Below are 26,117 nucleotides of genomic sequence, written 5' to 3' on the forward strand. Positions count from 1 at the left end.
TGTTTTTTTTGGTAATACATTCCTCTCCCTGACCCTGGAAAAATATTATGCCAATTTATATATGCTTTACAACTTTTTTGTGTGTCCTGAGGAGTAAAAGAGTTTAATAACACAAGTGCTCTTTTACAATTTGATCTGTTAAGTCTTATTGCCAAACATTGCTCTCCAGGGTAGATATTTCTATAGAAAATGTTCAAAATATAAGGCAGTGTACTAAGATGAAATTATGACCTCGCATCTATTAAAAAAAATGCTGCGTGCCAACATGTACGGGCTATGGTACCGAATTGTTTTAAAATCCATTTATATCATTAACTGTTTCCTTCATGGAAAGAATTGGTAGTTGATTTGCAGTTACATTAAATAGAATGGAGTAAAGAGAACCCTTTGTAAGCCAAGTGCATGCATTCACTTCAACAAATGCCACCATCTTCAAATAACACCTATTAAGTACACAAGTGTTTGAGGTCTGGACTCTGTTTATTAATAGAAAAATAAGACATATGTTCGAAAGAAGATGTGAGGTGTTCCCGGGCTTTTGTCATTTAAGTGATATGCATGTGAGGTGCAAATGAAATTTTACTGCTAAAACACTTCTTCATCCATTTACTTCATATGAGATTTTATACATGTCTGATTCTTTTCCTATATAGGTCAGAATACAGTGAGAATCACAGACGTGTATGAAAACTCTGTGGCTGGGCCTCTGCTGTGTCCCAGGCGCACTGAACAGGCTGTTTACGGCCATTTGGGAAGCAAATCAGAGCCTCTCACTATATCTCACAGATTGGCCCCAGTTGCCCCAAGCCATGCCTATGTGGCTCACACAGTACCCTCTTTATAAGCCCAGAGACGGAATTTCAATGAGGAGCACTGAGGTATGTTTTTCCAAAAGTGGCATCTGGCTCAAGGCTTGGTTACGTGAATGGCCCAGCAGCTGGTTATACCTGTGGTTTCTGCTAATTAGGCTGAGGTTGTGCTGGCTGCCTCCTTGAGCTTTCAGAATACATCCAACCTTTCGTCATCATCACAACTCTAAAGATGGCCTAAATGTGTGTGTGGTCAAGTCCGGGGGGCCTTTGAACTTGGTGCGGATACCTGTCTTATTGTGGACACAGTGGATATTTATTCCCTGGCCTACACTTATCCACTAATGATGGGTCAAGTCATTTGGATTTCAAATACAGTAATAATTAATCCTGAGGAAGTTTAGCCTAAGTACAGGTTTCCTTTTCCTTGGAAGTGACCGTTTCTCCCAAAAGCAGGCAAATGTTTTCTTAAAAAATTAAAAATACTTCTATATCCATCTGTCTCTGTCATGCTTCTTCTTTGTGTATTTATCTCTGTGGATACAGAACTGCTCTGGACATTTGAGGGATGTATATGTTTGCACATGGGTGCACATATATTTATAAACAGGGGTTTACTATAAAGGAAAAGGATTCCTGGTAGAATTGTGGCCGGAAGGGCCCACTTCCTGTAGTAAAGACCTGGACCACACAGAGAACAGCCCCATCCACTTCTCCTCCCCACTCCTCTCCTCTCTTCCAAAGGTGACCAGTAAAAATCATCTCTCAAGCAATGGGCAAACTATCCCCAAGGTATAACCATACCCCCTTTCCCTGTTTCTGGTGGCCTGGTGCCCCCAAGAGCTCGCTGCAGAGCTGGATTAATATTGTCTGGAAGGAAGAGCACAGAATCGCAAGTCCGAAGACCTGTTTCTGTTTCCAGGTCCATCCTCTGACAGAAAAGATGCTTAGGGTTAAATCCCATCAATTACGCTGCTCCCCATGTTTCTGGTTTATGTAAAACAGTGATAAGGAAATCAGATTTGAGGGCATCTTGTCTCCCAGAGTCCGTTTGACTTTACTATGTAACTGTCCCAGGTTGAAAAAATTGAGAAAGTGTGAATAATTATAAAGTTCTATCCAGAAGAGATTCTTAAATACTTAACATGGAGGGGACACTTGTGATTAGAAGGTATCAAGGTATTATATGTATTCATGTAATAACATATATATATCTAAATCATTTTGCTGAACACCTGAAACTAACACAACATTATAAATCAGCTATACTTCAATTTAAAGAAAAAATTTGTTTAAAAAACTGGATCAATTTTTGCATCACAGGAATTTGGCTTATGATATCCTAATGTTATTGGCTTAGCCATATAGTCCCCAAAGTCAATGTAACTCATGCATTTTATATAATCACTTCCTCTGCCATTTCCCTATTATCCTATGTGGTCAGCCATATAAACTGAAACTCCCTAGAAAAACAAACAAACAAACAATCCAAAAAACTCTCTACTTCTTTCTTGGAAAGCTTCCATCTATTCCAGCTTCAACTTTTTGTCCTCTTAAGCTACTGTTAAAATGCAAGTTGGCTACATCCACAGTCAACCTCACGTCTGGCCCTGCACCAGTCTTGAAGCAGGACTCTGTACTTTTTTGCAATTTGCACTCCCCCAACCCCCCACCCCATCAAAATTCATCCCAAAGCATTAGTGAGCAAGGTAGAATGTATAAAGGCTTCATAGATAAAATAGTTGAGAGTGTTTACAGATACACAATAAATAATTTAAAAAACCAGTTAGACATTTTTTTTCCCTATTAAAATCTGTTTAACCTCCAACTCAGGTAATTATTCCTTGCCACCCAAATTTCTGTTCTTGCATCTCCTTCAGAAAGTCTGGGTACCAGCCTGAGGCTTCCTTCAATTGTGCAGTAAGTAGCTTATCATGTCTTTTCTCCAGATATTCAGTTCTAGTTGTGCTAGAATCTACTAGAATAGCTTGTGTGCATCTCTTCCCAACTCTGTGTTCAGTGATGTTGCTAGCTCAAAATTGGCTGTGGTAGGAAACCAGGGAAATTAGAAATGCTACACATCAAGGCTTCTCCTCCGCAACTCCCATTTTCCCCCAGAGAGCCAGTTGTTAAACATCCACCAACTCACAACTGGGCGAGTACAAAATGTGTAATGACAGATGCATCATTGCACTCAGTCATCAAAATGAACATGGTCATTTTTGCCCCATAAGTGTATCAGCTGAATAGCAGCCTGGTTATTTTCAACAAAGCAGGTGTCTCCTTGCAAAAGAATGTTCTTCCGGACTTCTGAGTAGTTCAAAGTTAAAGCAACTTCCAGAATTGCTTTTATAAAAATGCCAGGGGAAAACAATTATAATATACATCTTCAAAATTTAGAGGGATTATAAAATCTAAATAATGAGGGAAATTTAATATCTTACTAAGATTTTTAAAAAGTTCTAAACTTTTTTTCTGCAGGGGAAAGATTTATCCTTTGAGAAATTTAGATTTTTATTAAATGTGCTTTGTATTTTACAAGTTTTATATTGAATCCGAACTATTATCTTTATTAAAAAGACTGATGCATTGCAATTAAGATAATGAGTCAAAGGTAGTGAGGAAACTTTGGAGAATTCAATTAAAACTCTAATTTTAGAAATATTAAAACATGAAAAGGAAATTGTTTCTTAGAATTCAGGAAATACAGCATAATGGGGTTGAAGTAGGAACATAAAGAGAAACGGGCAAATTGAGACAGACCTTGAGATTTCAAAAAAAGCAGCTAAGTCCATATTGCTGACATGGAGAAGTTCCACCTAATCTCCTTGTGGATTTCTTTGAACTTCCAGGAAAAGAACTGGACAGAGGTAATCTTTTACTTAATTAAGTGAGAAGGCATATATAGGAAACATTTGATAAGAGTGTTAGCATTTATAATTAGAGTGGAAGAAAAGAGGATTTGATATAAAGGAAAGCTCAGGTGTTCCTGAGTCAGGCAACTCAGGAAGCCAATTTGACTTAAAATAAGGGGAGGAGGGTGACACAAGTGGCACTCTCAAATAAGATCAACAAAGGAACTGAAAGTTGTACCAACCTGGGGGGAAGGGAGGGCTGGTGAAGAAAGGTTCCAGATGAATTGAGCTGCTTTTTAAATCTTTACTAAACACATCTCATCTTTAAAATATAGATTTTTTTTCTGTCAAATTGAATTTATTTACTTTTTAAAAAAAGATTTTATTATAATTGACTTACAGTTTTTGCCAATTTCTGTATACAGCAAAGTGATCCTGTCCTACATATATATATGTACATATATATATATATATATATACACACATTCTCTTTCTCATATTCTCTTCCATCGTGTTCAGTGTCATTACGTTTGGTTATTTTAGTAAAATCTTTCTTTACATTTAAAAATGATAAAAATCCAATGTTTCTCAGATTGTGTAAATATGGCTGTATGTCTATCTTGGTCTATTCAGGCTGCAAAATGTTACAGACAAAATAGCTTATAAACAATGAGAATTTATTTCTCACAGTTCTAGAGGCTGGGAAGGTCAAGATCAAGGCACTAGCACGGTTGGTTCTGTTCTCTGGTGGGCCCTGTCTTCCTGGTTCCTGGTCCAGGCCCTCTCTCTGTGTCCCCTCACATATGGTACAAGAGACCAGGGATCTCTTTTATAAGGGTACCAGTCCCATTCATGAGGGCTTTGCCCTCATGACTTAAGTACTTCCTCATACCATCATCTTTGGGGGGGTCGGGATTCCAAGGGAGTTTGGGGCAATACAAACATTCGGACTATAGCAGCGTCAGATCACATCTTTTGAATTTATCAAGCCAGTGCCTGCTTCATAATCAGAATATGCATGTTTGGTGAAAACATTATTTCTATTTGCTTTTCATTTTCTTAACTGTTAGTATCAACTTTTAGGTTAACTATTTGCTTAGATTTTCTCCTTTTTTCTCTTTTTAATTTAGAAGCTTGGACAAGCTATTATTTAAAACTTTAATGTGTTTGAATCTGTCCATACTTTGTTTATTTCTTCTGTTTATTTTTATCCCATGAAAGATGTTCCCCATTCAGATTAGAAATGAATCAGACCAGGACTTTTATTTGTTTGTTCGTTTGTTTTTGACCAAGCCCTCAGCATACATAAGTTCCCAGGCCAGGGATCAAACATGCACCACAGCAGTCACAATGTCAGATCCTTAACCTGTTGAGCCACCAGGGAATTCCCCAAGCTTTTATTTTAGAAAAATTTTTATCTTCACAACATTATCTAGAGACATGGTGCCCTTTCCATTTTCAGATGATGGGGAATTTATCTCGTTGACTACTCTATGCCCAGTGCCATGTAGATTCCCAACAAATGCTTATAGAATAAAGTAATCTTACCCAGTAAACACAGCTTAAGGATATTTGTGAGAAGTCTCTTATCTTCACATAAAGTAACAGAAAATTGAGGAAACGGAGGGGAACAATAGATTTTTATCATCACTTGCCCCAGCACTATTTTTCCTCTTTTGGTTCTTGTGGTCTCTTTTCTTTCTGAACCTTTCTGTGCCTAGGTTTAAATTTCTCTGCCTAGAATGGAAGATTCTGAATAACCAGTTTGTCCTCTCCTTTGCATTCTCCCTCAATTTCCACTTTAATTAGATCCTACCCCCCTCCCCAACCCCAACTTCCCCACTGCTTTTTGCCTTTGCTCCCTTTCCTTCTTCCCGGGGCTTGGGGGGTGGGTGGGTGCCAGTCATTGTCTACCTCTCTAACCAATAATCACCAGTCACCAATGCCCACTTCCATTCCCATGCAGCTAATTCTCTAAATAATCCCCTCACTGATGTAATGCTTTTGTTTTTTCATTTTGTTTTTTTGTTGTTGTTGTTTTGTTTTTTTAGGGCCGCAACCACGGCACATGGAGGTTCCCAGGCTAGGGGTCAAATTGGAGCTACAGCTGCTGCTCTGCAATGCAGCTGACCTTGTATTTTTTTTTTTTTTAAATGTTCACTCTCCTTTGCTAAAATTCTTTCATTAGTTTTAATTGTTTGCCAATTGCTTACATTAACCTTTTGAAGATGCCATATTTTCTGCAGATTTGAATTTCACAAAACAGCAAGATAATTTTAAAAGTGAGCAATAAATGTGAGAGACAAAGAAAGGAGGAGGGGGAGAGGAGAAAGGGAAGAAGGAAGGAAGAAAAGGAATAACATGATTTTCATCTTTATATTTAGCAATGTCAAGAGATTAAGGAAAACTGGCAATCAATCACCATCCTTTTTCAGAGGAAAAGAACACCCAAGAGTAGAAAGGTAAGAAGCACATAAAATTAGGCTGTGGCTTGCTTTTACAGAGTATATGTTTAACTTTAGGGAAAAAACAAGTCACTCTCTTACCCTTTGTTTCCCCCGAATTTTTGCTATAGATGGGCAGATAGTCTATGGAGATTGATGCTCATCACTGGACAGGCTTTTAGAAATCTCAAGGCAACCTTGACCTTGAAGGATGGTGACCCTTAGGAATCAGAAGAACCAAAGGAATGTTCTTAGGGCATTAAGTCCAAAGGGTCTTTAAGTGCAAGAAGGGAACATGGAGGGAAATGGCTTCAGATATAATGCCAGGCATTGTGCATATGCCCGAGGGGCAGAGTCCTTGAACAGTGAAGCTGTTGGCAGCATCATTACACTTGCAGCAAATGTGTGGGCAGACATGTGGCTCTGTCCCTGGTAACTGGCTGAGCCAGTGCATGGACCAGGATGAAGATTACTGGTGTTGTGAAAGGGGCTTCATGAGAAATCAGGATTGACCCCAGGTCTTTCCAGGAGGGACATGTGAGCCACAATCCTATAACATATGCATCGTGTCAGTGTCAATAGATTTTAACATGCACTTCCTCATGTAATTATCTTCATTGAATATGCTGATTTCCATAAGCTCCTCTTTGCTAACACTCCTGGGAATGTCTGAAATAAGACAGTAACAATTTCTACAGAGTTAGCTTAATACAGTCACTAGCATAAGACAACATTCGGGGAATTAGTTATATGGATCTAGCAAATTCATTTAGCTTTCTCAACTTATGAGTGTCCACTAATTTGAATGCTTGGTGATGGACCATTTTTCTTTTTGGATAGTAGGTGATTTCACCCTAATACCTGGGTAGGTCATTCTACCTACTCATGAGAACCTTTTGTCACAGTGCTAGATGCTGATTGTCCCGTTTGGACAGGGATTGCCTTCCTTGAGCTCAGGTCATTTTATTGTCAGCAATCACGATTGATTTCTCTGAGCAGAACAGAAGTTATCCACTATGACATATGCCTGACAACTCTTTTAGTTAAACCTTCATAGAGTGTATGCAGTGCTATTTTAGTGGTTCTCAATTCATGTTTTAAAATTGTTTTCTAGTGACTGGTTTTAACTAAACTTTGACTAGTCCAAAAACAAAAATAGAATCTATAGAACCCCTAGGTACATTGGAGCCTTTCATGTAATGGGTACACTGACTTCTGTTTCTGATTTCATAGCAAGTGTTTTATAAAATCAAACTCTCGGAAATTAGGCATTTAAGGACAGTGACATTTTGCCTCACTGTTTTAAAAAAAAAAAAGTTGTATCCTCATAGTCAACAGACCTGGGATGCTGGTAATCTTGTATTTCACTGAAGACCAGAGGAAGCAGAATCAAGCATGTGTATTCTCTGATGAAAGTTGCTCTTTCACCCCATTTTCTTCAAAATTTAATTAGTTACCACGATGGTATAGGAGCTGGTAGGGAGACCATCTTTGCCACAGAATCTGTAGCCTCCAGCAGGTAAGCAGACACATTCCGTGGCATCCTTTCAGAGAGAATCCTATTTCCTTTACAGCCAACTTCTTGCCTAATTCACTAATTCACTGCACAAAGCTGAGGGAACTCACCAACATCTCCTTTAATATCTATCCACTCTCATGAATGTATTCCACTTTTTACTTATATTCAATTCATCTTCTTGCCAAGAAATGGCGTACTTCCATGGAGATTCAGAAGTTGCAAAATATCAACGAGCCCAATATGCTTCTTGAAAAACTCAGTGACTCAGGCTGATGAAAGGGCTTGGGGCCACCAGCCGAAGCCAGATGGGCCCTGGGGATTCAGAGACACTCCAGTCACGTCAGCCTATGACCGTCAGCAGCTAGACAACTGATGCATTCTGTACCAACAGCTGGAGCTTCTGGGAGGTCTTTAACCAGAGCCCTGAGCAAAGGGCATTGAGGTAATCCAGGATGGAGGTCACCAACGGATGGAAAACTGTGGTGGGATTCTCACTGGTGAGGAGAAAGAAGAGGTTACAGCCTTTTTGCCAAATCCTCTGTGGCTGGAGTCGGTGCCCGAGTGATGATTTCCATTGCGAATGCAGTCTAACATTGGTGGTATCCTGTCTTGAGGAGAAAAACAAGTCCAGATACTGAGTACCACTCTTTCGTCAAGAGACGCTGCCAAAATGTGTTCTCTGGGTCTGATTTCACCTAGTTGTGATGGGACATTTTCTTATCTGGAAAAAGTATTTCAAGAGGAAAAATGCCTTTGTGAAATTAAATGAGTGGCAAAACTTGATGCATGGAAATCATCCGGGAAGTAGAAGGTCCCTGTATTATTCTCTTTCGCATTTCTGTGTTGAAAGAGAAGATGGGCAGCTTCTTAGTCTAATGAACAAATATCATATAAAATATAAACAGGAGTTCCCATCGTGGCTCAGTGATTAACGAACCCAGGCCGTATCCATGAGGACTCAGGTTCGATCCCTGGCCTCGCTCAGTGGGTTAAGGATCCAGCAATGCCATGGGCTGTGGTGTAGGTCGAAGACACGGCTCAGATCCCAAGTTTCTGTGTCTGTGGAGTAGGCCAGCAGCCGTAGCTCCGATTGGACCCCTAGCTTGGGAACCTCCATATGCCAAGGGTGCAGTCCTAAAAGACTAAAATAAAGTAAATAGAATAGAAATAGTGTTTGCCTCTCTCCTCTCCTCCCACCTGCATGTTTTTCTTCAAGGTTTTAGCACTAGATGACTATTTGATCACTCAACTCACACAAAGCCTGGTTCAGAATGCATGTCAGAGCTCCACTCTCAACAGTAATCTGCAGCAAAAGGCCATGACAATACATGCTTTCAACATTGTTCCAGCACTAACCAAAATAGATTAGTGTCATCCTCTTCAGGGTCTACTTCCCCAAACAAGGGAGGACAGACATGTGAAAGAACAGACATGCCCAACTATGCCCAACATGGTAAAAATGCACACAATAAAACACGTATAGCTTATATAAGTGAGTTTTGTTTTGTGGTTTGGAAATATTTGTGGCTCTGTTTGTGATGAAGGGAGAACATGAGTTACAGAATAGGCAACCATCTCATCTACTCATCTCTGTGCCTGCAACATAGCCTTTGCTATTGATTGCCAAGAACAGGACATATTTAAGCCATAGGCCAGTGCCTACAAGACCTGGCCATACAAGAGCTGTCCTGGATTGAGCTTCATGGCAGTCTGCTTTGTAAGCACCAGAAAATGGGAATTCATTTTGTGAAGGCTCACCTCCCATGTGGACACGGATCACTTCGAGGATGTACTGAAATCAAAAGTTTCAGCCGCATCTTCCTTGTCCTCCTCCCTTTTAAGATGATGTCAAAACAATAAGGTCTTGCTGTATAGGGCAGGGAGCCTATATTCAATATCCTGTGATAAACCGTAACGGAAAAGAATTTTTTAAAAAATGCGTATATATGTATAAATGAATCACTTTGCTGTATAGCAGAAATTTATACAACATTGTAAATCAACTGTACTTCAATAAAATAAATTTTTTAAAAAAGATGATGCCAGTGAGATGGGTATCTTTTTGCCTGTTCAGATTATTGCTCTTCAAGCCTATACTAATATTTGTTGATTTTCCCACTTCTCACATTGCCAAGCACACATGTCCTTGTACACATATATTTTGATTGTACTAGAATTAATAGTTTAGAGTGTAGCAAATAATGAAACATCATACATGCCTTTTCATTATAAAAATGGGTAGTCACTATAGTATATTTCCTACAGTGGTTAAATGCGCAACCAGATTTTGCCAATGGATGAACTGCGTTTGCTGAGCCCCAAGTATGCTCTTTTTTTCTTCCTGGTCCGTCATACTGAGTCTCCCATCAATTCCTGATAATGGTTATGAAGTGATATGGTTGTGACAGCTATAGCACAAACTGAGAAATGGACTGGTTACTGCTTTACCTCATTCCTGACTCATCTCTCATTGACTATTCTTCACAGCAACTGTGATCCTCAGGACTTGTTTAGACTGTCATTTACCTTCTTAGAGCATAAAAGTGGTTCTAAGGTACCTTTCCGATCAAATATAAACTGTGGACTTCTGGATATAAAAGCTTTTCTAATTGCCTTCTCCCCAGCTGGTCCCAAAGGTTCATTTCACCACCTGTGCCGTTGTTTCTGTTACTCCTAGTAGAGATCCTCACTTCCTGTCTACTCTGCAGAGATCTCATGTCTAGCCTCTGATCTAATTTTATTCAATAAACAAGTAAGTACTTGTTTTTCAGGCCCGGTGCCAGGCTCTATCCCCTCATTTAGAACTGAATTACATACTGTTTCTATTTATTTATGTATGTTAATGTTTCTCTAGGTATGCCATCTTGCCAACCAAAAAGCTTGCTTCCTGAGCGTACAGACCTGGTCACAGACCTCTAGCCGCAAGCCTCATGCACACACGACACTTTTAGTTGGTCTGTTTACACTGTCTTTCCAGGCAAGTATCCTGTGTGCTCTATTTTTTTTTATTACTCAAATGAATTTATCACATCTGTAGTTGCATAATAATCATAACAATCCAATTTCACAGGATTTCCATCCCATAACCCAAGCACATCCCCTCACCCCCCAAACTGTCTCCTCCGGAGACCATAAGTTTTTCAATGTCTGTGAGTCAGCATCTGTTCTGCAAAGAAGTTCAGTCTGTCCTTTTTTCAGATTCCACAGTGAAAGCACTTGATGTTGGTGTCTCATTGTATGGCTGACTTCACTTAGCATGATAATTTCTAGGTCTATCCATGTTGCTAAAAATGCTGGTATTTCGTTCCTTTTAATGGCTGAGTACTATTCCATGGTGTATATGTACCACAGTTTCTTGATCCACTCCTCTGTCAATGGACATTTAGGTTGTTTCCATGTCTTGGCTATTGCAAATAGTGCTGCAATGAACATTGGAGTACATGTGTCTTTGTGAGTCATGGTTTCTTGTGTGCTCTATTATTCTCCAGCTCTCTAGCCCTTCCCACTTCCCTAACCACTTGAAAACTTAGAGTTGCATCCCAGTAGAGCCAAAACGTCTGTCTCCATTACTTACGTTTCTCCTGCTCTATGCACATAATTATCAGCTCCTTCGAGATGGAAGCTATATATCCCCTGCCTTCTTCACTAATCCCCTCAGCCCTTTCTCTGCTATACCAAAGTTTCCATACAGTATATTTCCTGTGTGGTACACTTCTCTGCTATAGCAAACTTTCTGTAATTTCTGGTGTCTTTCATGTGGAGTGAAGGACCATGCAGCTTTTCTGTCTCGCATCATCCATCTGCCCCTGGCTGGGCTAAGAGGATTTCTTGCTCAACAATCCTTGGCCCACCTGCCAAAGGGAGGGAGAACCCCACCCCTTGTGATCACTCAAAGAGGAAAGAGACATTTAGGTAAAATTGAGCAGTATTTTGTCAGGTGCCTAAAGTTGGTGTTTGGGGGGAAAGCATGGGAATACTTCGTCTTTACATTTGGCCTCCTTGTTCTCTATGATACTAATTGTGCAGGCTATTCAAAGCTCAGTTTAATGGATATTTTTCAGGTGCACCAATTAGAAGTAGAAATAAGAGCCTGGGGGAACTTCCCAGGACATTAAATATTCAACAGTCAACACCCAGCTTAGCAAGACAGGGCTGTCACTCAGTGAAGGTGTTTAGGTCCAGTTATAATCCTAAAAAGAGGGTGAAATGCTTGGAAACTTTAGAAAATGGGTCTATACGCTAGGTAACTTTCTCCCATGCCAAATACAACAATATTAAGTGTTTAGAAAACGTTATCCATAACGTTTTAGAAAAATAGGAAAAACAAATACATATGTAATTTTCTTATAAAGATAGGATCATAGTGGACACATTGTTTTGTGACTTCTGTTTTGGTTTTTAAACTTTTGTTTGTGCTTTGAAATTTAATTTCTGTCATTAAATATTTTTCTACACCAGGATATTCCAAAGTGAGTTCTGTATTATATGAGTTATTAATAATTATTATATATTAAGAAGAGGGTTTCATGATGAGATAAATTTGGCAATGCTGGGTTAAATAGGGTTTTGCTGCTGTGGGACTTTGTAGAGCTTTTGATGAGCAAATGTACTTTGCGATTCTTAAAAATAAGGGCTATATTATAGAAATTCTCTTAATTATTTAACCAATACATTATTTATATATTATGTATGTGTACATATTTGTACTTTCTGTGGAACAAGTGTTCTTGAACACACATTGGGAATAGAAGTAGGAGTAGGTCGAAGACGTAGTATGACAAATCTTGGGCCATAACCTAGAAAACTATTAAAATGGGTTGTTAAAAATTCCTGCTTTGAAAATCAAAGCCACAATGAGGTATCACCGCATAGTGGTCAGAATGGCCATCATCAATAAGTTTACAAACAACAAATACTGAAGAGGGTGTTGGTGGGAATGTAAATTAGTGTGCAACCTCTATGGAAAATAGTATGGAGGTTCCTTAAAAAACTAAAAATAGAACTACCATGTGATCCAGCAATCCCACTCCTAGGTATATAGCTAGAAAAAATGAAAACACTAATTCCAAAAGACACATGCACCCCAGTGTTCATAACAGTACTATTTACAATAGCCGAGACAGAGAAGCAACCCATGTGCCCATCAACAGATGATTGGATTAAGAGGATGTGGTTATAGGACTTCCCTTATGGCTCACAGAATAGCCCAGCTGGCTTCTGCAGTGGCTGTGGCTCAATCCCTGACTCAGGAACTGCCATATGCCACAGGTGTGGCCACTGGTTTTTAAGACAACCCATAGAATGGGAGAAAATCTTTGCAAACAATGGAACAGACCAGGGCCTAATCTCCAAAATATACAAATAACACATACAATTCAACAACAAAAAATCCAACGACCCAATTGAAACATGGGCAGAAGACCTAAATAGACAATTCTCCAAAGAAGACATACAGATGGCCAACAGGCACATGAAAAAATGCTGAACATCACTAATTCTTAGAGAAATTTGAAGCAAAACTACAATGAGATACTACCTCGCACCAGTCAGAATCGCCATCGTTAGCAAGTCAACAAATAACAAATGCTGGAGAGGGTGTGGAGAAAAGGGTATCCTCCTTCACTGTTGGTGGAAATGTAAATTGGTACAACCACTATGGAAAACAGTATGGAGGTACCTCAGAAAACTAAATATAGAGCTACTATGTGATCCAGCAATCCCATTCCTGAGCATATATCTGGACAAAAGTTTCATTGAAAAATATACACGCACCCCTGTGTTCATCGCAGAACAGTTCATAATAGCCAAGACATGGAAACAACCTAAATGTCCATCGACAGATTTTTGGATTAAGATGTGGTACATATGTACAATGGAATGCTACTCAGCAATAAAAAGATAAACTAATGCCACGTACAGCAACATAGATGGAATTAGATGTTCTCATACTGAAGTAAGCCAGAAAGAAAAAGACAAATACTATATGATATAACATTTGTGGAATCTAAAATATGACACAGATGATCTTATCTGTAAAATAGAAACAGATCATGGCCAAGGAGAGCAGACCTGTGGTTACGGGGTTGGAGGCAGCAAGGAGTGGAATGGATGGGCACTTCGGGGGTTCTGGATGCAAATTTTTATATTTGGAATGGATGGGTGATGGGGCCCTACTCTACAGCACAGGGAACTGTGTGTGATTGGGTCACTTTGCTATACAACAGAAATTGAAGAAACATTGTAAACCCACTATACTGTAATAAAAAAAAAAAGATGTGAAAGGTATATATATGCAATGGAATATTACTCAGCCCCAAAAGATAATGAAATACTGCCATTTGCAGCATTATGAATATTATGTATGTCCGCATTTTATATATGCTTAGTGAAATAAGTCAAATAGAGAAAGACAGATATTGTATGATATCACTTATATATGGAATCTAAAAAACAATACAAATGAATGTATATATGCAAAACAGAAGCAGACTCAGATATAGAAAATAAACCTGTGGTTATCACAGGGGAGAGGGAAGGGGGAGGGACAGTTTAGGAGTATGGGATTAAGCGATAAGAACTATGGTGTATAAAAAAGATAACCAACAAGGTTTTAGTGTACAGAACAGGAAATTATGCCCATTATCTTGTAAACCCTATAAGGAGTGTAATCCACAAAAATACTGAATCACTATGCTGTACACCTGAAACTAACACAATATTGTTTTGTTTTGTTTTTGTTTTTGTTTTTCTTCTTCATATTCTTTTCCATTATGGTTTTTTTTTTAATTTTTAATTTTTAATTTTTTTATTTTCCCACTGTACAGCAAGGGGGTCAGGTTATCCTTACATGTATACATTACAATTACATTTTTTCCCCCACCCTTTGTTCTGTTGCAACGTGAGTATCTAGACAAAGTTCTCAATGCTATTCAGCAGGATCTCCTTGTATATCTATTCTAAGTTGTGTCTGATAAGTCCAAGCTCCCGATCCCTCCCACTCCCTCCTCCTCCCACCAGGCAGCCACAAGTCTTTTCTCCAAGTCCATGATTTTCTTTTCTGAGGAGATGTTCATTTGTGCTGGATATTAGATTCCAGTTATAAGTGATATCATATGGTATTTGTCTTTGTCTTTCTGTCTCATTTCACTCAGGATGAGATTCTCTAGTTCCATCCATGTTGCTGCAAATGGCATTATGTCATTCTTTTTTATGTCTGAGTAGTATTCCATTGCTAACACAATATTGTAAATCAACTATACGTCAACTAAAGAAAAAGTATGCTTAGAGAAAATTCCAGCTTTGAGTTTGTTTCTTATGTTTGTATATATGACCTTTTTTATTAGCAAAGGTGTGAGAAATTTGACTATAGAACATTAATTTGACATAAAACATGCTAACATCCAATGGAACTGATATTCTGTGCAACATAATTTGAGAAATGCAGCTCTGCAGTGTTCCCCAATATGACACGTGATGATTTAGGGCTCTACGTTCCTTACTCATCTCAATACTTGATGCTTCTATACCGAACTATGTATTAAGAATCCGGCATCGCTCTTTGTTTTATTAAAGACACAATATGATCCACCTCAGTTAACTTACTTTCCCAATTCTATTTTCTTTCCCGATTCTATTTTCAGGCTTCCTAAAAATGCATTAGCCAGAAAGGAAGCTATTAAATCAGTATTTCCTAAAATTTCAGTTTAGAAATTCTTAGGAAATTTAAGCAGAAATGCTCCTTTGTTAGAGAAAAATAGCAACAGCTTGAGTTGGGGGGCGGTTTCCACCTCTAGGGACAGTGGTCCTTTTTTCTTTAACTCTGTGCCCTGTCCAGCCGCCATCTTTGTTTGCCTTCTCATAAGCATAGTTGTCCCTTGCTCCCACAGGTTTGTCTATTCTGTGATTTCCCATTTCGTTCTGTGTTTAAGTGAAAAATGTATGTAGTTTCTCTCTCAAGTGAGGTTGGGCTTATCAGCCTTTGGCAAAAAAGCAGTTTGAGGACGAATCTGCCACAAGTGAGCTGCGTGGTGCTGCTGATATGGTTTCTTTAAAAAGCAGAGATTTCAGGAACAGCTTATCCATCAATAGCTCTGATGGCACTTTGCAGTTGCTTTGCACAAACATATCCCCTTTCTCTCCCAACCCTATCACCACAGAAGATAATTTACTTACCATGTTGGCTATTTTCCTTTTGATTTTAAGAATCTTCCCTTTTCTATTTTGTTGAGCAGAGGGAGTGCTGGGAAACTTCTATAAATGTACAGTTCAAGTATAGGCGATGTATTCACTTTAGGACCATAAGAGGAAAACTAATGGAACCATGGATTGGACTTTGTTCTCTGGCAGAATGAAAGGGTGGCTAATTCTTTCAACATAAACTTTGGTCTTCTGATGAAAATATATTGTTCCAGTGAGTTTTTGGTACACATATCACAAATGTTTGAAAACTGTAATATTCATGTGAAATAAATGCTGAGAAGGTTAGTTACATCCTCCGTATGATGATCTTTTTAAACAGAATAAATCACAAGAATACTTCCTTGTGATCTTACCTAATTTATCCATGTGTTGCTATAGAACTTTCTCATAGCAACCCAATTTTTAAAATCTTTATTCACCGTTTGCTCATGAAACATTTATATGTTGGATGCTGTGCTGTACAGAGGGGATGGTGTGTTATATAGATTTACCCAGAAGAAGTTCATTATACATAGAAATACACCTCGACGATTATCATTATCGGTGGTGTACAGCTGGTATTAGTAACCATCGCAAAGGATTGTCCTGGGCATCAAGGGAAGGCTTAGTATTGGAGCCTTGCTTTCCAGCAGTTGGGATGAACTTGGAGAAATGGGACCAATGGGTGAAGAGGGAACTCTGTGAGTGTCAGCTGAGTGGTCCAGTCAGATATTCAGCAAGGGAATAGCGGACCTGAATTTTAGAGGAAAGAGGTTATTTAGATAAGTGAAGGAGGAGTTCTTATTGTGGCTCAGTGGGTTAAGAACCTGACTAGTAGTATTCATGAGGATGCAGGTTCGATCCCTGGCCTCACTCAGTGGGTTAAGGATCCGGTGTTGCTGTGAGCTGTGGCGTAGGTCAAGGATGAGGCTTAGATCCACATTTGCTGTGGCTATGGTGTAGCTGGCAGCTGCAGCTCCATTTCAACCCCTGGCTCAGGAACCTGCCGCCGGTGTGGTCCTAAAAAGAAAAAAGAAAAGAAAAATAAGGGAAGGAAGGCAAGGAGTACATTTTAGTCAAGGATAACAATTTAGTAATTATTATCTTTGTAACTTTGGAAACATCAGTTTGTGTGGAACGACTGCCTTTTATTTCAGTGATGCTCAATGTTTTTAGGCTGCTTTCCATTATTTCAGAAGTTGTTAATATTTGGAGAACTCATGATGAAGTTTATGGACCCTTTTTCCCAGAAAGTTACTAATGGCACTGAACTTCCAAGGTTTCAGCGACCCCCTCAAAGGACAGTGTTGTCACCATAATTCTTAATATTTCCTGGGCATAAATCTAGATGCATTCTATATTTGTATACACAACTATCTCATTTAATCATCATGACATTCCTGTGAAGCAGACACCATTGCCATCCCTGTTGCACAGGAAACTAAAGACTAGATAAAGTAGGTTGCCTGGTCATGCAACTAGTAAGAGTCAGGCTTGGGATTCAAACATCTTGGTAAATTGCCTTCCATGTGTCTCCTTTCCTTCTTTCTGTGACTTGCCAATGTACTTCCCCAACCAACCTCAGGGTCAACCTGTTACATACAGTCTCTTTATCTGGAGTCTGGCTACTGTTGACTTTAAGTAATAGCAAACAAACCCTCGACCTCCTTGGAGGTACTTATCAACCAGGCAGTTGCAACCCCCTGCTTGTTTACAGACATCAGATAATGGGCTTGTGTTGGCACCTGAGTGACAGTGTGTGAGAATTTAAGGACCTCTTCTGGGGTGGCAGTAAATAGAACAAGACTGCTCTTGTAACTTCAGTGATAGGGAACATAAGATAGGCTGTTGAAAGGAAGCTCTAGCCTTTTTGAACCAGAGCAAAGACCTAAGACACAAAGTTGGGAAGTTTGCTCCAGGCTTGGATCCTATTGTCCAAAGCACAGTGAGGAGCAGTTATTTTTTATTTTTACTTTTTTTAATTTATTAAAAAAACTTTTAAAATTGTTATTTCCCCAATACAATTTTTTCTTCTCCTGTACAGCATGGTGACCCAGTTACACATACATGTATACATTCTTTTTTCTCACATTATCATGCTCCATCATAAGTGACCAGACAAAGATATGTATCAGCTAGCAGGATGCAAGGACATGAACTTGTTGGAGAAGCTATTGTGGGGAAAAGGGAAGTTGTAGAGAAAAAAATATATTTTCCAAGCTCCCTCACATGTCATCCTAAGGCACCAGTGAGCAGCAAGTTGGAGGAGATTTTAATTTTACTGCCCCTGTCAGCACCTCTGTGGGGCCTCTTCCTTATCCCGCTCTTCCATTTCTCCTTGGGGCAGCTGATTTTAGGTTGAAAATTACCATGGTGGAAGTTCAGCCAAGTAGGAGTTGCATCCAAGTCATGCCAGCCCCACCCTGACAGGACTGTGGGTGAGTCAGGCTTTCCCTGGTACTCAGGGAACCTTCTGTGAATCCAGAGAAAATCCCTCAGGAAGTCACGCCTAACCATCAAGGCTGCCGGGCCAGCATGGATCTCTCACAGGGGAGGAAAAACACTATCTTCCCCATGATGAATAAGGGTCTGTTCCCTTACCGCAGTGTCTCTGAAGTGCCACCCAGCGCCATTCCTCAGTGGTGAAGTGACCCACTTTCGGCTGGGCTGCAGGCTGCCTGGAGACCTGCTTCTCTGCAGAAGACTCAGGCAGCATGGCCCAGCTCCCCTGTTCCTTGACTGCAGTCCCTCCCATGAGCTCCTGCCACATGAGGCATTGGAAACTTCTTTGATGGGTCTGACATAACACATAGTCAGTGCCTCTGCCATCTCTAACCGCTTCTATCTTCCACCTCTTAGATGTGGCAACCTGCTCCTTATCTGAGGGAACCCTTGGCTTTTCAGGCCAAAGGTATGAATAAAGCCCTGGAAATACTCTCAGAATACACAGAACAGAGGAGCAATTTTGATGCTTTGCCAGTAGTTATTAAGCAAAAGAAAAAAGTCGAATGAAACTTGGGAAAACACTGAGTTAAACAGATTTCTTTACTGCACAATTTCTTTATGTCTCTCTCTTTTATGTCCTTATGTTTGTTGTGAGTCTCTAAGAGGAGGGTAGAATAGGCGGTCTTTCCTAAATGTTCCTGGTCATGGAATACTTTTTAGGTGAAACATACCACAATATTTAAGTGCAAATGTCCAGAGGGCACCATGGTATCACAACGTAGCAAGACATTTGATGTGCACAGTAAGAACTGTGAATACATGGAAAAGATTCTGTTTTGCCCATGAAATTGGCTTTATGATGGTGAACTAAACTGTTGGAAATAACTCAGAATTATTAGTTTTTTGAAGAATAATAATAAGGCAGAGCATTGGGTGTATGGTTGGCTAATATGCCTATTGGATATGTAAACACCCTATAAAGCTCTGGTAATTAAATCTGTGTTGAACTGGCTCAAGAATGTTTAAAATAAATAACAGTAAAACTAGATACATCTTATAAGTAGTTAATACCTGTTTTTTTTTTTTTTTTTTTTTTTTTTTGAGTTCCCATCATGGCACATTGGTTAACGAATCCAACTGGGAACCATGAGGTTGCAAGTTCGATCCCTGGCCTCGCTCAGTGGGTTAAGGATCCAGCGTTGCCGTGAGCTGTGGTGTAGGTCCCAGACATGGCTCAGATCTGGCTTTGTTGTGGATCTGGCATAGGCTGGCAGCTACAGCTCCAATTAGACCCCTAGCCTGGGAACTTCATATGTCTCGGGTGCAGCCCTAGAAAAGACAAAAAGACTAATAATAATAATAATAAAATAAAAAATAAAAGCATGATTGTAAAAAAAAAAAACACCTGTTTTTTAAAGGAGCTTATCAAATTCATTGAGAATAAGTGGATTATGCAAGAATATTAATGTTGCAGAAGACTGATTACCTATTTAGAAAATGATGAAATCAGTTTACATTCTTACTGTATCTAAATGTTAAAATAAATTCCAGATCAATAGGAGTGACAATTAATATCAACAAAGAGAACTGTGAAAACTAAAAGAAAGTTGAAACAATATCTGTTTAGTTATAGCTGAGAGAGGAATTAAAAACATTCAAAATATTATAAAAATGAGAATAAATAGGTCTGATCTAAAAATTAGAAAATTTTATGCATTCAAAAGCCCCCAAATCAAAAATGAACAATTAACTGAGAAGTATTGGAACCCATAATAAAATATTATTGTATAAAACACTTAGAGAGAAATAAATCACACTCAAGTAAATATATGGAAAATGAATAGAGACAAGTATTTCACAATAGAAGAAATACCAGTGCTATTGAACATTTTAAAAGTTGTTAAACCTCACTACACATTATAATTTTAGAGATTAAAAATCAAATTTGCTAATCATATCAGCAAAGAAACCACATTCAATGTCTATGAGTCTGTGGTAAAATATTCAAATTTCTAAAAAAGTAGTTTAATAATAGAGATTTATTTGGAGAATGCTCATATCTCATGTGGTTTAGTGTGTGTTGCTCTACTATTTACAATAGCAAAAGTATATTGATTTGAGGAGTTTAGTATTATTCTTAAGTTTATAGGTATATTTTCTTTGTTCTTGATGCTAATGGACAGTAACTCTCCTTTATATCTATTTTAACCATGAATTTAGCTGAGCAGAGGACTCTTACAGGAGAAAAATAAAATGAGATTCTGATGACTCCCTATTTTGGTTCAAAGATAGAAAAGTGTTTATAGAGCCAAAATGGTTCCATTGAGACTAACTTACTTGAAAATATCAAAAAAGCCGTGAGTGCTCGGAACCTCAGAGATTACAAAGGGGAGTCTGGATTGGTGACTATCCCTTGTAAAAACTATAATAATATAAAAAGAAGAAAGCAACATTTCTACTCAAATTATTAAAATTCCATATGTGAAAGGTTAATCTGGAAATTTGCATAATTTATTTAGGGGGACAGATAATTCCTTAGCATGAAGAAGAAACGTAAGGTTATTATATCTTTACTTCCTTCAAAATTCAGTTTGTAAAACTTACATTTTTACCATAATAAATTTTCCAAGTGACTTTAAATGCAGAAATGACATTTGGTTGACAAACTATAAATACATTTATACAAAAGCTAACAATTTATAAAAACTATGAATGTTTTGTTATACTAAAAGTTCTTAAAATAGAAAAAAGACATGCATATATGAAAACTCTTTTACTCAGAGTTCCTCAGAGCTCAGCAATAAGGAACCCAACCAGTATCCATGAGAATGCAAATTCAGTCCCTGGCCCCACTCAGTGGGTTAAGGATCAGGCATTGCTGTAAGCTGTGGTGTAGGTCGCAGATGTACCCCAATGTTCATATCAGTACTATTTACAATAGCCGAGACAGAGAAGCAACCCATGTGCCCATCAACAGATGATTGGATTAAGAGGATGTGGTTATAGGACTTCCCTTGTGGCTCACAGAATAGCTCAGCTGGCTTCTGCAGTGGCTGTGGCTCAATCCCTGGCTCAGGAACTGCCATATGCCACAGGTGTGGCGACTGGTTTTTAAGACAACCCACAGAATGGGAGAAAATCTTTGCAAACAATGGAACAGACCAGGGCCTAATCTCCAAAATATACAAATAACACATACAACTCAACAACAAAAAAATCCAACGACCCAATTGAAACATGGGCAGAAGACCTAAATAGACAATTCTCCAAAGAAGACATACAGATGGCCAACAGGCACATGAAAAAATGCTCAACATCACTAATTCTTAGAGAGATGCAAAGCAAAACTACAATGAGGTACCATCTCATACCAGTCTGGTGTGGATGTGGCTGTGGCTGTGGTGTAGGCCCCTGGCCTGAGAACTTCCATATGCTGTGGGTGGGGCCCTAAACAACAACAACAACTCTTTTTCTCATATGGGGAAGTGGTATGGTGTGACAATTAAAAACATTTCCATTGATTCAGATAAATTTGAGTTTCCCTGTTCTGTCACATTAAGTCAGTTTCCCAAGCCCTCAAATTCTGTTTTCTTACCTATAAAATGGGCATAATAACAGTATTACATAGAATGTTATTACTGAGATAATGCATGCAAGGTGACATAGTTCCTTATTCTGTGGGTTCAATGAATGGTGACTATTATAACTATTTGCATGTGAAGTGCCTTTGCACATGTTTTGTGTGTGTGTGTCTAGTCAAGTAATAGTTATATTCAAAATGAATACTTACTATGTTTTCTAGCACAGTATGTATCAATCTACTTTATCTGTGAGAAACAAAGAAGGGATTGAAAACCAAAATATAAGCAAGCTAGCTACGCCCGGGGTTAAAGAGAGGTAGTTGGTCCAAGTGATATGAGTTCATTTATCTCAAGCCCTGGTGAAGCTAGGACTTGCAACTTAGACTTCTCATATAAAAATATAGATACTCAAAGTCTGAACCCTCAGTTTAAAAAAAAAAAAAAAAAAAAACGGGGCTATAAAAATCCTTTCATGGCAGAAGGACATTACAAAGCAACTTGTTTGTTTCTGACTGTATCATTGCCAGGGATAAGTCTCTCTTGAGAATCCATTCCCATGGGCTTACATCACACTTGGGTTTGATGTTCAAATTACATTACTTGCATAATTTGAGCTCCTAAAACAAAATAATTAACATTAAAATTAGTCCCGAGCTAGAGATGTCCTTGGGTTGCCTGGAGGTAGAAAACGCAGAATAACTCTGGAGGGACAATGGCCTCAGCCCAAGCCACAGGGGATTCCACTGGGAAGAGCTCCTCTGAAGATGAGTTCACAATCCCAAATCATAAAATATATGAAAAAAGCCCGTGACTATAAGCAAGAATTGGAAGGCATATCCAGCTGTAGGATTAAATTCTCAAAAGCTTCAGAAAATTCATTTAGTTAATACAGTTTTCTAAAATAAACATGTTTAATATAAAGTCATAAAAGTAGGAGGCAAAAAGATCGTTAAAATAAAAAGGAACATGGGGTAAAGAACCAAAAAGATGTCTAGAGATGAAAAACATAAGAATTGTTATCAAAATACTAAATATTTGGGTTTAAAGTCATACTAACATGACTGGAGAAAAATTTTATAAACTGGAAGATAATTGTAAACTCCTAAGAAGAAATGGAAAATAAGAATGAGAGATGATGGATTTGGGAAATTGAATTTCAACATATATCCAATATAAATACCATCAAGTCAGAGTAGGAAAAAAATGCATAATGGGAAAAATATTCAAACAGATAAAGTTAAGAACTTTCCACTCAAAAATAAAGTTTAAGAGTTCCCTTCATGGCTCAGTGGTTAACAAACCCAACTAGGATCCATGAGGATGCAGGTTCAATCCCTGACCTCACTCAGTGGGTTAAGGATCCGGCATTGCTGTGGCTGTGGTGTAGGCCGGCAGCTGTAATTCCAATTCAGCCCCTAGCCTGGCAACTTCCATATGCCTTGGGTGTGGTCAAAAAATTTAAAAAATAATAGAAAAAAATAGAATTTAATAGTGAATGTCATTCTATAAATGCATGTCTGAATCTATTCTCCTTCAATCTGGAACTCCCTGTGTGGCCTAATTTAGGTTTCTTTGGTTTGCTTAGATTAGGCAGCAGAAAAAGAGCTAGATTGAGTGTCAAGAGATTTAGGCATTTGGCTCTTTACTCTTCCTAAGTTACAGTGGTACATTAATATTTAGTCTTTACAAACCTCAATTCCTTTATCTGAAGCGTGGGGATTAAATAAGTGTGATAGGCTGGCTACTGCTGATAAGGTATTTTGTAGCTGTGGTTAGCATATGCAATCAGTTGACTTTCACTATTAAAGATTACCCTTGATAATGTGAATGGGCCTCATCCAATCATTTGAAAGCCTTCAGAGCAACCATTGAGGTTTCCTAGGGAAGAAGAAATTCTGCCTCAAAACTGCAGGATCAATTCTTCCTTAAGTTTCCACCTTCCCCTATAGATTTTAAACTTTCTAGCCCCCACAATTGCATAACTGCAATAGCTAGTCCTTTAAAAATCTTTTTATATATGCATAATATTTTTATATACACATGTATTATTGGTTCTCCTTCTCTGGAGAAGCCTGACTGATTCAATGAGATAAAGACTACAGAAATTTTATTTATTTATTTGAAAAAATTGGGGGGCCATACCCACAGCATGTGGAAACTCCTGGGCCAGGGATCGAACCCACACCAAAGCAGTGATCTAAGCCACAGCAGTAACAATGCCAGATTCTTTACTGAATGGGCATTGTTCAGGGAACTCCAGGAATACAAAAATTTTAAAACACGATGCACATGTGTCTTCAATAGACCAGGATATTCATGCCAGATAGTCATTGCCAGATACCTAAATCATGCTCTTACTTTTTTCAAGTCTTTGGTCAAAAGTCACCTTTTCAATGAGATCTTCTCCAAATCATTTATTTACAATTGAACCCACCATCAACCCCTTCTATTCTCCTCCCTTTCTTTGTTTTCGTTTCCTTTTTTGTCTTTTTAGGGCCACACTTGCGGCACATGGAGGTTCCCAGGCTAGGGGTCCAATCGGAGCTGAAGCCTCCAGCCTATGCCAGCAACACAGTATCAGAGCCGTGTCTGCAACCTACACCACAGCTCACGGCAATGCTGAATCCTTAACCCACTGAGCAAGGCTGGGGATTGAATCCATGTCCTCATGGACACCAGTTGGTTTCACTAATTGCTGAGCTGGGACGGGAACTCCTATTTTTGTTTCTAATGCTTGTCACTCTCTGACATTCTATGTATTTTGCTTTCTGTTTGTTGCTTTTTGTCTGTTTCACCACTAGCATGGAAGGTCCATGGACCATTAAACATTCACTCTAAAGGAGTTCCTGTCTCCATCTTGCCTTTTCAGATGTGTCCTTCAGAGTCCCTGGTGTGAATCTAAGACCTAAATTGAACTTCTCTGTATAAAATGCTTCACAGATTCAGGACAGTCTATATCAGCACTGCCCAAAAGAACTTTCTGCGCTGATAGAAATATTCTATGATCTGTACTTTCCATGGTAGCCACTAACTGCCCATGGCTATTGAGTACACGAAATATCACTAGTGCATCTAAGGAATTCAGTTTTTGTTTTCTGAAATATTACTTAATTTTCATTTCAGTAGTCACCTGTGACTTAGTGGTAGAAGTATTGGAAGCAACTAAATGTCAAGCTCTCTGTATTGATCACTGCCTGATCTCTTCAGCACGTTTCTTTGCCCACACCTCACAGTTTATAAAACAGAAACTGCACTGCATGAAGTTCTCCAAACACGTTATGTGAGTTGTCATCTTGGTGCGTTTGCTTACATGGTCCTCATAGGCTTCTGTGCTCCAATTTCACCTAGCCACAGCCTAACCATTACTAACAATTTCAAGTCAGGAATCAATCCCCCCAGGTCATCTTAGCTGGATTAGGTGCTCTTCCTTCACACTCTCATAATTACTAGTGTACAGGTCTATGATTTTATTTTTAATATTGGACTCTATTCATCTGTTTATGACTCTGTCTCCCCACCTAGATCTTCACCTCCATGAGGTTAGGACCTATTTCTATCTTTATATTTTTCATTCCTAGCTCCATACTTGGCTCGTGGTTAGTGTCCAATAAACTTTCATCGAACAAATGAAAGAAGGAATGCGTTGGTCTAGTGCTATATGTTAGACCAATGCCTTTGTCTAAGGTCTATGTCAATGCCTACATCCCTTCTCACGACCTGAACTTGGAAAAACCCAATGTGGAGCAGAGGCCAGGTAGCTCCCCTGTAAGATGGGGTGCTGTTAAACACCATGGCCTACCTTCTTCTTTTTGCGTCTTCCATCAGTAAGAAGATGGCTTCCAACAGAATTGAAGCCAACTCAATACCAGGAGAGTTTGACGCTTGTCAGGCCCTTGTTATCATTGGCTATCCAAAAGGCAGTTTTGGAAGAAACTTTATAATCATTTAAAATTATTTTCTAATTTATTCTCTATTCCTTTCCTTGCTTGAAGTTCTTGTTTGGGCAAGAAGAAATTTGAGTAGTGGCTACAAGTGGAATCACTCTGCCAGATTTATCCTTGCCAAGGGTTCACACACCCCCGAAGAGCCGTCTATGAACTTGGGAGGATTCTGAGAATGGCGTTACTCTGGTGAAGAAAACAAATATCTCTGCCACAAACAAGCTCTTTTTGATTCTTCGCATTACACAGTAGAGTGCAAATTCAGCATGTAAGAATTTTGGTGGCCAGTTCTTATTTTGTACTAGGTATTCATTTACTGTGAATAGTCACAATGTACCTAAAAAC

The sequence above is a fragment of the Sus scrofa genome, chromosome 8 (assembly GCF_000003025.6).
Source record: "Sus scrofa isolate TJ Tabasco breed Duroc chromosome 8, Sscrofa11.1, whole genome shotgun sequence".
In the NCBI taxonomy this organism is placed as follows: Eukaryota; Metazoa; Chordata; class Mammalia; order Artiodactyla; family Suidae; genus Sus; species Sus scrofa.